We start from the raw sequence: 13,976 nt of genomic DNA on the forward strand, positions 1-13,976 counted from the left end.
AATCTTAAATTTGGTATTGCCTAATATGTTTCTATCATTCTACAGACAGTGATGGAACAAAATACAACAGTAATATAAAGCAGCGCTATTAAAAATATCTATTTTCTGCTACAAAACTTGCCTGCATTTTTAACACTAGAAATACAGATCTATATTCAATCCTTCAGAACCCAGCTTGCATTTTAAACATAAATTTGCTTTGCCTTACTCATGGGGAGAAGGAAGAAATCTAATCAAATTCTACTGAGTGTTTTCTCTGCTATAATTTAGTGGTAAAACTGGCAGGCTGCCTAACCACGTCAAAAAAAAGATACATTTGAAATGCTGTAACTATAAAATAACAAGGAAGCTTTTAGCCACATTCATGTAGTGGAGAGTATGAAAATGTTTACTTGTTGTTAGCATATGAAAAGATTAATCTAACAGGAAAATACATTTTAAAGTTGTGAAATTGTCTTGCTTGGTGTATAAATATTTTATGTAAATAAAAGCGGATTTGAGATTCATATAACATTTATATATTTTTAAAACTAAAGGCATAGCAACGGACTCTGCAAGGCATTTTTCAGTAATCCCCTCACTCTGCTATCTCCACTAACGCCTTTATTTGTTTATATTAGCTTTTCTCCTAATGAAGATGGCGCCGGTGGTTCTGTCTGGCTGAGCTGCTGACAGGACACCATCAACTTCCAGGGAAGGCATCACTGGGGGAGCAGGCTGCTTTTCAGCTCAGTGATTCTCACTGCAGGCTACGGTGAGAGAAAATTGATGCCAAAGATATGAATAAGGAAAGGTGACTTTCCCTCAAGATTGTGTCTGGGGAACTCTGAGAAAATTGGGGTGACATATAGGGATGCTGCTCGAAGTACGTCAAATGTCTGGGGTAATTTCCTCAAGTTGGGGGGTTTTTGCCTCTTTTTTCCTCAAGTTGTCACTGGAACACAAAAGTCATTTTAGATCACTGAGGAATTGGAGACAGCTTCTCAATTGCATGATACAGAGGGGTAAAGGGGCCTAAACACAAATGAAAAAACAGACATTCTTTTTTTATTCCAACTCAACTTAATCAGGGCTTTTTTTTTTTTTTTTTTTTTTTTTTTTTTTTTATTTCTAAAGTGTCTTCCATTCAAGAAACAAAATGTAATGGCCTGGCAGACTAATGGCCAACTAACAACACTAAGTAATTTTCATATGATGCAGGCAGCTGCTATCACAACCATCACTCCTGCAATCTAAGAGTGAGATTACTTTGTGGAAGACCCACCATTTTCTACCAGATTTCAAAGCTTTTTCAAAAGTTACAGCAGACAATGAGTGTCTGAGCCAAGATTCAAAGAAAAGACCAACAATTTTACTGCTTCTGAGGCTCAAATTTACAATTTTTTTCACAAGAACAAAAATGTGTCAATTAGAGAATCTACAAAATGACACATTTTCTTTGTAATCTGGATAGCATTAAAGCCCAGCTGAAGAACAAAATAGCCTATACCTGGTTATGTGGGAATGTGATGAGTTACTGCCTCCCAAATCATAATTATGGCACTAGATTTTTTTTTTATTAACTGTTGTTGAAAAAGGAAAATTCCCATGATCCATGTAGCTGATACAGTAAAAAAAAACAGTCATTCTGATTTAGGATTATAGTATAAATTTTTCTCTATTGTCAAATCTAAATAAAACTGAAAGGGATAAATACAGTGAAGTTTATACAGTGATAAATATAATGAAGTCTGTGGATTTGTGTCACAAAGTTAATCAAATCAAAGGCATTAAATTCAAATCTAAATATAATTTCCTGGATGGAAGCATAGCCAAGTTTACATGGTGCAAATTTGTGGATCATTCTGCCATTGTAAATGCTTGTGAAATTTTGGGGCCGGGAGAGGGATGGGGGGCTGATGCTAATATACACAAACAACTCGATGATTCAAGTACTTTGACACACCTAATCTGGGACCATTGGCTTCACCTCTCTCCTAAGACAAAATCAGACACATTCTGCATCAGGCTCCCAATTGAGTTTTTTTAAAAGGCATTTATGTGAGCCAGTATTGAACGCCAAGGGATTTCCTCTGAAATGGAAAATTACTCTTAAGCAGTAAAAAAGCATGGGTTTCAATTGGGATACAGAAGCTGTATCATGAGAATGATCCAGCAAACAGAAAATTTAAAAATATATTGAAGATTCCTACAAAAATTTTACCAAAAGGCAGTCTGTACACAGAAATGTTCCCCATGGGATGGATCTTAACACTTGAAGCAGCAAGAGATGAACAACAATGATTTCACTCACACAATCTGAAAGCAGGGGGGAAGACAACCACCTAAACAAATAACCCAATTCCCAAGTATAGATCTGCATCGCTCAAACCAAAGATTGTTTTGTTATTATTCAGAATAAGAGAATCAACAATTAAGTAATATCTTTCTTTTAAATATCAAATGCATTGAAGCAGTAGTAATTTATTTTTGTGTCATTATTTCTCTTGAAACTATGCAAAATAATATTTCAAAATGCTGGTTTTCAAAAAAAAAAACCATTAGGATAGTTGTTACATATTTAATTTCATGCTCCACTCAGCATAAAGCAGTTGAGAGACCGCCAGCCAGAGCAAATTAAGTAACCGGTTAGATAATTTCCTGCTTAATTGAAAGCAGGTAGTTTTTAAAAGTAATAATTGATTTTGTTTCTAATAAGCATGTAGCTATTTTTTCCTTTTTCTATTCCTGTTATTAAAGGAGATTGCACTAAACCTTTGTACACTGTGAATGACAGGCATGGGAGGAAAAGAACTGGAGAACACTGTTTATTTTGTATTTTAGATGCTAATTGCAGCAAAAATAACAGCAGAATGGCACCCCAATATTGGTCTTGTATTTCAAGATCATTATTTCAGAATGTAACCCAGGTCAAATGTTCTCGTGTTCTTCCTCTTCAAGGACAAGAGGTGAGCCAGCAATCTCAGTATAGTTCAAGGTGAAGAAGCATCAACTATCCTAGCAGACAATAACCAACCTCAGAAAAAAAAAAAAAGGGGTGGGGGGATTTTGCTATTACTACCTATTACTACTTTCTTTTACTTTTAGGAATGGTCACTCCAAAGGAAAGCTGTGATACCTAAAGATGATAGATAAAGAAATCTTTGACTGATGCTGTTATATGATATAGTAGAGAAAGACTTAATTTTCTACGGCTGTTCAAAATGTACCTGTCACAAGCAGTTATTCACTCGAAAATTTTATTTAAAAACAAAAGAATAATTGTTCTATTAAAATGTTTGAACAAAATATTACATTTTCTGATCTAAAGAAAAAATTCAGATGACTGTGTCCATATTTTTTATTCTATTCTTTGAAACTTAACAAAAGGAAAAGCACATTCTACATGTGCAGAAAGTATTCCTGCAATCTTTGTATTACAATCCAGTGTTTTGACAAGTTGCTATAAGAAATAGTCAAATTCCAGTGTGACTCATTTTAGACTCTGTCCTCATAACTGTTGAGAATCTGACTGCTTCTCTTCCACAGCTGCATATATATAAGCAATAATTCCCTGAACTGAGTGACAGAAAACAACCTGGAGCCTAAAATCAGTAATACATCTGTACAAAATTAATTTTATCTGTATAAAAAGCAGAAGCAATAGCATCATATATACATATACACATAGTAGATTTATAACCACCTCAAAATGCCAAGATGATTCTCTCAATGAAAAATCACTGCTGATTCCAGGCTGTCAGGCATTTTCCATATTGCTATTAGTGATTAGCACACTGAGACAATTAAGACCTGCACCAGTTAGAGCAAGCAAGAGTTCTGCAGCCTGTCAGTAGGTTGATCCATGCATTACTGACACCATTTTGTGCAGCTTTAAGTATTTAAATCTGGTGTTTAGTATAGAAATCCTTCTTCTGAATTTACAGTCTTACATGCAAAGATTTAAAGAAAAACACTCTATCCTCACAGAACATAATGCAGAGGCATGCAAGGGTATCATAAGATTTGGGGTTATCTCCTTTAGTTTCTGCTAAGTACAGTCACTGGAATTTGCTAGTATGCCAAATGACTTGAGGTTTTTTGGTTTATCCATGCTGACAAATCTCTAAAGAAGCTAATAATCTTAACAGCAACACTATGATGCTTTTTCTGAAAATCATGGCTGGTAGCCCTAAGGAATTCTCATTTTGCTTAAAGGTCATCCGTACAGTACTTACAGTTTGCTCATTCATATACAATGACACTAAATCATGCCTGTATTCCTGATAGCACTCCCCACTTTTTCACATGGGAGTACATATGTACAATTAGAACTCAAGCGTCCTCACATATATGTGTGAAATTCAGTCTGTAATGCTGTGGTCTAGAGTGGTTAGGGAGGAAGGTTAGTAAGTGAAAAATGGGTATTTTATTCAAAGAACTAAAAAGCACATGCCTGAAGAACATGGTGTCATCATGCACTGCTATTGTAACATAATCATTCAATGGCAAAACAGTTCTAAAACTTCCAGACTTTCTCTACTTCCAGTCAGGAGTGCTTCACATATCTCACAATTTCTGAAGCTAAATCTGGGTTTCCTACTAACTTATGTTTCCAGTTCTCAAAAAAAAAAAAAAAAAAAAAAAAAAAAAAAGAAAGAAATTAAACTCAACACATGCAAAAATACTGCAAAACCTGACATTAAGTAGTATGTCTCACCTAATATCATGTTTATGTCACAGTGATTTTCAGTTCAGCAACTGACTGGATTTGGACTAATTTACAATATCTGCTCTTGATATTTATAGGATTGCATAGCCCTCCTGTTGACTTCTTAGAGATCAAAGCAAATGACATTAAATCTGCAAATTGCTAGGCTGTCCATCACAGACCTTGGGCCAGGATCATTTAGGGATCAAACTTATACAAAAAGAAGGTGTGGGAAAGGAAGACAGAAAAAGAGGAAGAGGTAGACATATGGTGTGGATGTCTGAAAACTGGAGGTAGGAGAGGGGGATATGCTTTACTTCATGATATCCAAATGAATACTTCTTGAATGGTCACTCCAGTAAAAATATGGGATATCTAAGGGCAGTGGAAAAATTTTTGGTGGACACGCCTCTTCATTTACTACCTACCCCTCCACTCCAAACCCCACCCAAAAAAGTCTCAACCAACCAATCAACCAACCAGATTTAAAGATTTCATTCTTTATACTTGATCAAATGACAGATGTCCAAATTCTGCTTGAAGTTATTAAGAATTGCTGTCAAGAGACCTGGTCTTGTTGAACCAATGGACTAAAGGTAGCTGATGTTTAAAAGTTACAAAGATACAGGGTAAACACATTCAGAATGTGACTGCACTTTTACTGTATTATATATACACATGTAAGCACATCTATGCAACTCACATAAATACACTCCACTTATGTTTAGGTTCTGAAGGCCAAAAAGATGCAGAATACTAAATGTGTGCTTTACTCCTGGTATTTTCACCAGAGTTTCCACGGTTGAAGACAATGGATGCTTTGCTATTAGGATAGATTTTAGGGTGCTGAATTGAATAATGACCATAGGACACAACTAAGTTAGCTGACTTGGCCAAAACAACTAAATAAGCTATTTTCACAATCACCCCTAATTGACCCCAACTTACAGGTTCTCAGTTTTACATTAAATCTGTGCCAAGAGCTCATGGACAATTAATATAATTTTATGAGTAAGTCTAATTTCTGAATTACTCTCTGTAAGTATTTAAGTGCAGCTATTTTCCCCCACAAGCTTTAGAAAGAAAATGAGTCATTAAAGATTGCTAATGCATAACTATAGATTAATATCTAATAAATCATAATTATATGAGTAGGAATTTATACTCAAAATATTAATTAGAACAGGTTTACTTATCTAAATACATGGATGACCACTGTGTAATCTGTTTTTTGGAACAGAGACAACGCTGCATAACCAAACAAGTAAAAAGTTTTGGGGAAAATTAAGAGAAAAATAGCATAAAGTGGTGTCCTTTAGAAGTATATTTATGTATATGCAGACAAACACAAATTACAATTTCTTTCTTCTTTGCAGTTTCAGACTGCAATGAATCGGCTTCTAAGAAGGCTGGACTGTAAGAGCAAGAGTTTCTAGACAAAAGCAGATTTTTAAGCTTCCCTTATCTTAATGACCTCAACCAGAACTCTGCCATCTACTGAAATAAAAATTCTGTCAAGTTTTTAGAAAATACAAAGTCACAGCAGCAAGGAAGGATCTTGTCTTTTTCAAATAAGGTATTTGAAGAGGGTAGCCTGGCCAACGAAAAGTCTTTAATCAATCAAAATTAATTACAACTCCAAGAAAAAATAATAATTCTCTTGTTCTTGCTCCAGTCTTAAGAACAAATTATATTGAAGAAACCTAAACAAAAGCTAGATTAAAGGTTGAGATGCCTCTTCTAACACACCAAGCTTTGTCTTGTCTTCTTTTGAGAGTTTATTGCTCTGATCAGATTACTGTCTGCATCATCTGCGTTTATCTGTCACTCAAACTGGAATCACAGTAGTCACATCTGAAAGGAAGCTAACTAAGTTCTTTGAAATGCTAAAAGCAGTTTTTACTTTAATAGCTAGAAAAACAAAATTTAACTTCAGACAGTTAAAATCTTCATGAAAATCTGGAACAAGTTCTACATGAAGGTTCTGATTTTACATGTGATCTGTGTGCAAAGTCACATTTAAGGACAAGTCTATTCAAAATTAAGAACTATGGGTAGACCCACTTTCTCAAAAGTTATTAACCTCAAAACATCTGCCATAACCACCGTTCTGAAGTGTCCTCTAGAGGAAAAGAGAAATGGGGAGGCAGGAAGGAAGGGAAGGAGAAAGGTCCATTAGAGAAAATACGCACAGCATTTGTCATATATTAAGATAACCAGCCACACACTTTTAACTTCAGCATTTTAAATCTGCACTGGAAATGCTGATCCCTAGGAAAAAAATCGTCCAGCATGGGTTGGCCAGAGAAAAACAAAGTCTGTATATATGTTATTAGATCCCTGAGGGTTGAAAGAAAAGTCTCCATTATTCCCTGAAGGAAGAACAGAAAACAAACAAAACCCCTACTAAATAAAGTAAACTGTACTGTGAAAAAAATTATCTACTCTTCCTCCTCTCTCAAATAGGAAAACTGTTAATAGCCTCAGTATTTCAGTGTGGAGCCAATTACCTCTGTCACAGGAGTAGCTACGGCTCTGTTAAGACAGGACCCTAGTTATTAGCTGGGCTCTTCTGCTGACACTGCACTTCCTTGTAGTCCAGCAGGATGACCTTTAGGATAACCAAGTCAGCCTCTGCCCCCATGTTATGCAGAGTTCCTCCCTATCTGCTGGCTTCACCAACCACTCAATATTTTTTTTCTCTCAGGATTTCACCTAAAAGAAATGCTAAGAGAAATTCTGGCAATATATCATGCAGATCAGTGTCCAGAGTCTAGAGTCCAGAGTGCCCATAGGTACTGTTGGGTAGTCCAGCAGGTGTCAGGGGGATTCAACTTACCTTAATTTTGCCTGTCCCTGCTTCCTGCACAGCAGTGATGGGGTTTATTGACTTAGAATCATAGAACTGTTTAGGTTGGAAAATACCTATATGATAATTGAGTTCAACTGCTAACCCAATACTGCCATATTCACCACTAAACCATGTCCCTAGAGTGCCACAACCACTTTTTTTTTTTTTTTTAATGTTTCAAGGGATGGTAATGTCCATTCCATGGACAGCTTGTTTCAATGCCTGACCACCCTTTCCACAAATAATTTTTTCCTATTATCCAGTCTAAATCTCCACTGATGCAACTTGAGGCCACTTCTCATCCTGTCTCTTGCTGCTTGGGAGATTAGACTGACCCCCAGCTCACTACAGGCTCCTTTCAGGCAGTTGTAGAAAGTGGTAAGATCCCCCCTGAGCCTCCATTTCTCCAGGCTAAACAGCCCCAGATCCCTCAGCCACTCCTCATCAGGCCCGTGCTCCAGACCTTTTCCCAGCTCCGTTCCCCTTCTCTGGACATGCTCCAGCCCCTCAATGCCTTTCTTGTGGGGAGGGGCCCAGAAGTGAACACAGCACTTGAGGTGTGGCCCCATCAGTGCCAAGTACAGAGGGACAATCACTGCCCTGGTCCTGCTGGCCGCACCATTGCTGATTGTGTGATTGAGGATGCCATTGGCCTTTTGGCCACCTGGACACTGTTGGCTCATTTCCAGCCCCTCTTCCCCCAGCCTGCAGCACTGCCTGGGGTTGTTGTGACCCAAGTGCTGCACCTCATACATCTCTGCTGCAGCATGGCATTCAAGGGTGCTGTGTGCCATGACAGAGCAGAGGAAGTGGAAGCTGATCTTGCAGGGCTGAGTTTCTAACTCAGAATATATACAACACAATAATGTCACCCTTCCTGTGAGACTGTTCGGTCACATTACTGGGGCCAGTCTCCTCTCTCCCCAGCCTTGACCAGTACCTTCATATTTCCATTAGCCCCTATCCTGGCCACCAAGGTAAGAACTTCCAGACAACAGAGTTTCATTTGTTGACAGATCTGGACAGGAATATAACACCAGAGGGAAACTTCAGCTGCTAATGCTTCCATGCTTCCATTGTGAATACCCTGGATGGAATTCTGTTGCTAGGGTCACCTCCAGCTGGTTGTACTCCACAGGTGAAGTGACCAGACAGCTATCCAGTGGTGTGCCAACTGGATAGGATGAATGTTAGGAGTGCTGAAACATACATAGATGCAGCAGAAGAAACTTGGCTCTTCCTCTGAGGACCCCTATGAATATCAGTAGCCATTTTCCATAATTTTCAATGGAAATTTATATGGACTACTACTAGATTTGACTACATTTTCAGGGTTGTTCAAGAAGTGGGGGTACAGAGGCCGCTGTGAACCCCATAGGACGTACAGTAGGAAGGACACCAAAAGGGAACTCTATAGCCATGATGTATCATTCCAACCTGATGAAACTAACATACCAGCTTTAGTTAGGTGGATAGGCCACCTTATTAAGAAGGAATATTAAAATGTTGTTCAATAAACAGGCTGGAATTACAAGGTCAGAGTTGAAATCTTAGTTTCCTGTCGCTACTCATTCCAGAATAGTGCAGTTGATTTTTTTTAGTAATTGGAATTTTTTTCCACAAATCAATCCTAGTCACACTGTAATTAATAATACTAATAATTAATAAAATAAATATGTAATTATAGTATTCAATTTTGAGGGGGTTGAATACTTTATGTATCCATACATGCCCACACCACACAAAAAACATTTTTTAATTCAGTTAACTCAATTCATAAAGTTAATATGAGCCCTCTCATGGCCAGGCCCACTTATTGGGTGATTCTAGGGATGCAATGACACGTAACAGAAATGTGCTGTTTTTCATTTCTTATCCCAATTTAAAGCCTGGAACAAATCTCTTTCAAAAACAAAGAGAAATCTAAAATTGTTCCTATTCCCCAGATTCTCTCCAGCAATATCTCTTCTCTAAGACTACTTCACAAAACTTCACAAAGACCATGTGAGGTCAAACCTGACAGTTCTACGCTTGTTGCACCATGCACAATTGTCCCAAATCTCTAACAGCACATCTGACAAACTTTTGCATCCTGAAAAATCTGAAGCAAATATACTTTAAATAAACCACAGTAAGAGACTCTGCACTGACACTATTGTGTCTTCCATGAGAAAGACAGATCCCACACTCTATAGATGACCTGGGTCTCCAAACAGGCTCATACAGGGGTCTTGGAATTTGTCAGTTGGCCTGCCATGGGAAGCACAGCTGAGTCCTCAACTCATCTTCCTCTATGGAGTTGCGCTCTCTCTGTGAACGCTCCACTGAAGCTTCATCCTCTGTGCTATAGTTCATAGCACAGGCTGCCTGAAAATACATCCTTTAGCCCTCTACCTTCTTGAATGGGCATAAAGGGATCATGATAATGTAACCTCACAAAAACCAATATTAACTTTGGACTTACTGGCACCCTAGCTCCCTTTAGCTTCTAAGCAAAACTGGAGAGAAAAAATGGTTCAGAATAAGACAGGATGTTTGAATACATTCCAGTTATCAGAAGCAAGAGTCATGAGGCCCTACTAATACAAAAAAACTCCAAAGATTAAGAGAAATTTCTTACTTAGATATCTGTCACTGATATACCATGGTAAGCATTTTGCAGTACTGACAAGGAAAGTGTGTCAAAGACTGTTTATGAATCAATAAAAAGTCAATAAACAGTTCCTAGCACATGAAAAATTTTCAATATAATGATTTCTTTTATTTTTACACTAAGGGATTCTTTCTTTCTTGGATAAAGCACATTCTATACAGTCAGCTGAAGACTATGCTTCCCATATTTCCTTATCGAGTCACTGCCACCATCACAACATATGTCTAGCCCTGTTTTGGAAACTGGGAATTGTCTGTTTGTATTTCAAATGGATGAGGAATGATAAAAAGCTTTGAACATGTTTCAGGCATGTTGGCCCACACTACTTCACCAAAAGAAGTCCTCCAAGTTCAAAAGTGTCTGCCAAGGCTGCATACATGACATTTGCTATTTCAGTTCCTATGGGAGAGTGAAGATAAGATCCTTACGGGTAAGGAATAATATTAGACAATCTCTAGCCAAAGATTTCAGAGAATGCTTTAGCCTTTACTTTTTGGAAGTACTGAAAATGGCCCTGATCCAGTAAAGCTCTAAAGAACACAATTTAAGCACTTTGCTAGATTACAACTGTAGCATGCAATGGAAGTGAACACAAATATCTAACTATTACAAACACTGAAAAAAGGAACATAGAAGTACAGTTGAAGTTTAGTACTACAGTCACTTTTTCCTATGGCAAATCCCATGTTCCTATGGACCTGCTCCTTTTCCCATAAGAAAATTTAATGGTAAATTGCCAGGGTATGGACCTAGTCTTTAACACAATCCCCTTATGCTACTCAGACTCTCTCTACAAATTTTCCACTTAATTCTTTAGTAATATTTTGTGTCCAATCATATTTTACCTTATGCATCTACACCTACAACACCAGATAGAGCTAATCTGCATATACCCTACACGTGATGAGTTGTATATCAGGAATGGTGAAGCAACAGACGCAACACGATGAGCTCTGTGCAGAGCCAATTCAGGTCTGATTGAGTTCATTAGCTAAGGCTGCAGCCCAGTCCACTGAAAGATTCACATCCATACAAGCACTTTCATGTAGCACAGAATATGAATGCATCTTGTAGATCTTGCCCAATTATCCCTATACTGTGCTCCCAGGAGAATCAGGTAGCAAAGTCCAGATGGATTTGAGAGGCTTTGGGATGGAGTTAGGGCTATTAACCCCAGACTGAACTCAGTCTGGGCTTTGGTGGATCATGGTACAAATCGAGCCCGGATGCAGGACTGCTCCTGAGCTCCTCTCTGTGCACTGTGGAGCAGAGCACGCAGGCGCTGTGCTCAGGCTGAATCAGTACCTCCAGCTCAGCACCATGCAGCATCAGGCCTCTGCCTGGACACCTGCTGCACTGGGCTCCTCTGCACTCCTGATAACTGGAGCGCAGCACAGACACACCCAAACAGGGTGTTGAGCAAGGCTTAATGTGCTGGTTCCATAGGGTAGGAATGTTGCTGGAGTCTGTCCAGGCACATACACAGTACTAGACGTCCAGAGCCACTCTGGGTCCTGAGGAACTGCTGATCAGACACCATTGCAACACAGTCCTTAGCTCGCATCAGAGTTTCCACAGGGCTTCTCTCCCCAACACCCCTTAAGCGAGTTTGCCGTGCCTCCTTTGTACAACACCCAGCACTTCCATCTGTCCTCAATCTAAGTGCAGCTCTCCAGGAAAACACATTATAGAAAGGTAAGATGCAAAGATGTAAAGGGCTGAACCTGAGACACAACAGGATCACAATACTGATGCAAAAGAAACCCCCAAATCAGTGTAAGTTATCCACATAAATCAGAATGGATATGCTATGATTGCATTATACAGAGACCATCTTTATAATAGGATGCCAGCATACTAGCCTGGCTTTTTCGCATCTAAAGATTTTGGTTACAAGGAGTTATAATTCATTGTAACAATGGCAAAAAATTAAAAGCACAGAGGGGCAATTACAATCACATTAAAACATTCTGTAATTTTGGAAAATTAATGTTTCACTAAGACTTCATTTTTACAGATTAATTGAGTCAGAACTGTGCTGTTCCTACACTATGCTAACTAGTATCGGTGTTAAGCTTTTTGGAACCATATGGAAAGCTATCAATTTTTTTCTTAAGTAGGATTCTCATCACTTTGTTTAATATCACTACAAATTACACAGCCTAATATTTACAGATGGTTTCCTGTAGGAACTGTGAATCAACAAACTCCAAGCAATAGGTAGTAACTATTCATTCTCAAAGGAAGTAGTGTGAACTACCTGCCAGAGGGCTGTACAGAAAACCTGGGAAGCTCTCTCACTTCCAATCCTTCATTTGACTCAGGGTCCCTTTGGGACTTTGGAAAGTCACACGGGCCAAATCCGCAGCAGTATCAAACTGTAGCATAAGAAGTTCCTGAATCACATTAAAAAAAAAAAAAAAAAAAAAGTATAGATACATAAAATCACATTATCGGCTTCAAAAGTCAAAAATGTTCTAACATTCCTCTGTAGGTTTGTTTTATTTGACTCCTGATGCTTCTGCTGCAACTTTTAGTGAACTCAGACTTCAAAAGTTTTCTTAGCAAACCCAAAGCATAGAAGCATATCTATTAGGTCAATAAAACAGGGTATTTGCAAAGTTTGACATCAGCCCTAGCTCTTTCACAGAGAAATCGAGCATTTTAAGTTTTTCAGATGAGTTAAGACTACAGCCTTTAAGCTTTCAAAACATTCTGCATCAAGATTTTCATGTACTGGACCACAATACTGGGTTAAAAAATGCTTCACGCTCGGGCAGCTAAAGAGAAAACAGTTTCCAGAAGTACTCAGCACACGGCAGCCCCGTATGCTGTTTGCATGTAATCCTCCCACCGCCTCAAAAAGGGGATCACACAATTACAGGCTTGCGGAGAGGAGCGTCCGAACGAAAAGTCAGACCAGAAGTCCGCATGGGAGATGGGTTATAGGAATCTATTTTCTTCAGTTTGGGGGGGGGGGGGGGGGGGGGGGGAAGAAAGCACCTAAGGAGAATACGGTAGAAATCAGCAAAATCAGTAATAATATATATATATTATACATATATAAATATATATATATATGTATATGGTGAATGTGGAATTTTTTAGACCACACAACCTTCGGGAGACCCCCACGCCCGCGGACGCCTCTGGTCCCGCAGCCTTCCCCATGGCGTAGGGCGCAGGTAAAACACCTGCGGGGGGGTGGGGGGATAAAGGGCTACCCGAGAAGGGGAGGGAAGCGCGGGGAGGCGCGGCGGGCCGGGGGCGCGCCGGGCGCGCTCCCGCGGGCGGGCAGCTGGAAGTCATTGCCCGCGGATCCGCGTCCGCGTTGCCGCGGCGACCGCCCCGGCGGCGCCAGCCGGGCCGCAGTGTGAATGGGTGATGTCACGGGCCCGGCGCCGGCCAGTCTGGGCCGCCCGGGCCAAGGCAGCGGCCGGGAGGGGCGGAGGGAGCCGGGGGGTGGGAGCGGGAGGCGGCGGGAGCGCCGGGAATCACCCTCCCCCGCTCCCGGTAGCGCCCTACCCCGCTTCCCGCGTGGGGCGGGAGCGCTGTCCGCGTCCGCGCCGGTGTCGCCGCCGCTTCCCCGAGCGCTGTCCCGGGCCGGCGGTGGGAAGGCGGCGTTCGCACGGCCGGCTCCCGCTCGGCCCCCGCTGGCCTTGGGGGCCGGGTGTTGCGCTCGGTCCTTGCCAGCTCCCCATTGTTTGAATGGAGATGTCTCTGTTTCCATCCTCAATGCATTTGCAGGCACTTTAGAAAAGTTCTTTCCTGCAGGAATGAGG

The 13,976-nt window shown here is 40.0% G+C and overlaps 1 long non-coding RNA gene across 12 annotated transcripts in view; it reads right to left on the reverse strand.

The window, feature by feature from the left end:
- Window positions 1-13,976, reverse strand: part of LOC115493779 (uncharacterized) — a 399,735-nt gene extending 385,759 nt beyond the window's left edge. For 4 of the 12 annotated variants that reach the window (XR_012053938.1, XR_012053936.1, XR_012053935.1 and 1 more), the window contains exons 1-2: window positions 13,720-13,970; window positions 12,455-12,590 (exon numbers count right to left, since the gene is read on the reverse strand). This is a non-coding gene — a long non-coding RNA (uncharacterized lncRNA). Of the gene's footprint in view, window positions 1-12,454; window positions 12,591-13,719 lie in introns of all 12 variants that reach the window. The other 8 variants (XR_012053931.1, XR_012053937.1, XR_012053929.1 and 5 more) reach the window with 6 other exon arrangements.

Source organism: Taeniopygia guttata, chromosome 2 (assembly GCF_048771995.1).
Source record: "Taeniopygia guttata chromosome 2, bTaeGut7.mat, whole genome shotgun sequence".
Taxonomy (NCBI): domain Eukaryota; kingdom Metazoa; phylum Chordata; class Aves; order Passeriformes; family Estrildidae; genus Taeniopygia; species Taeniopygia guttata.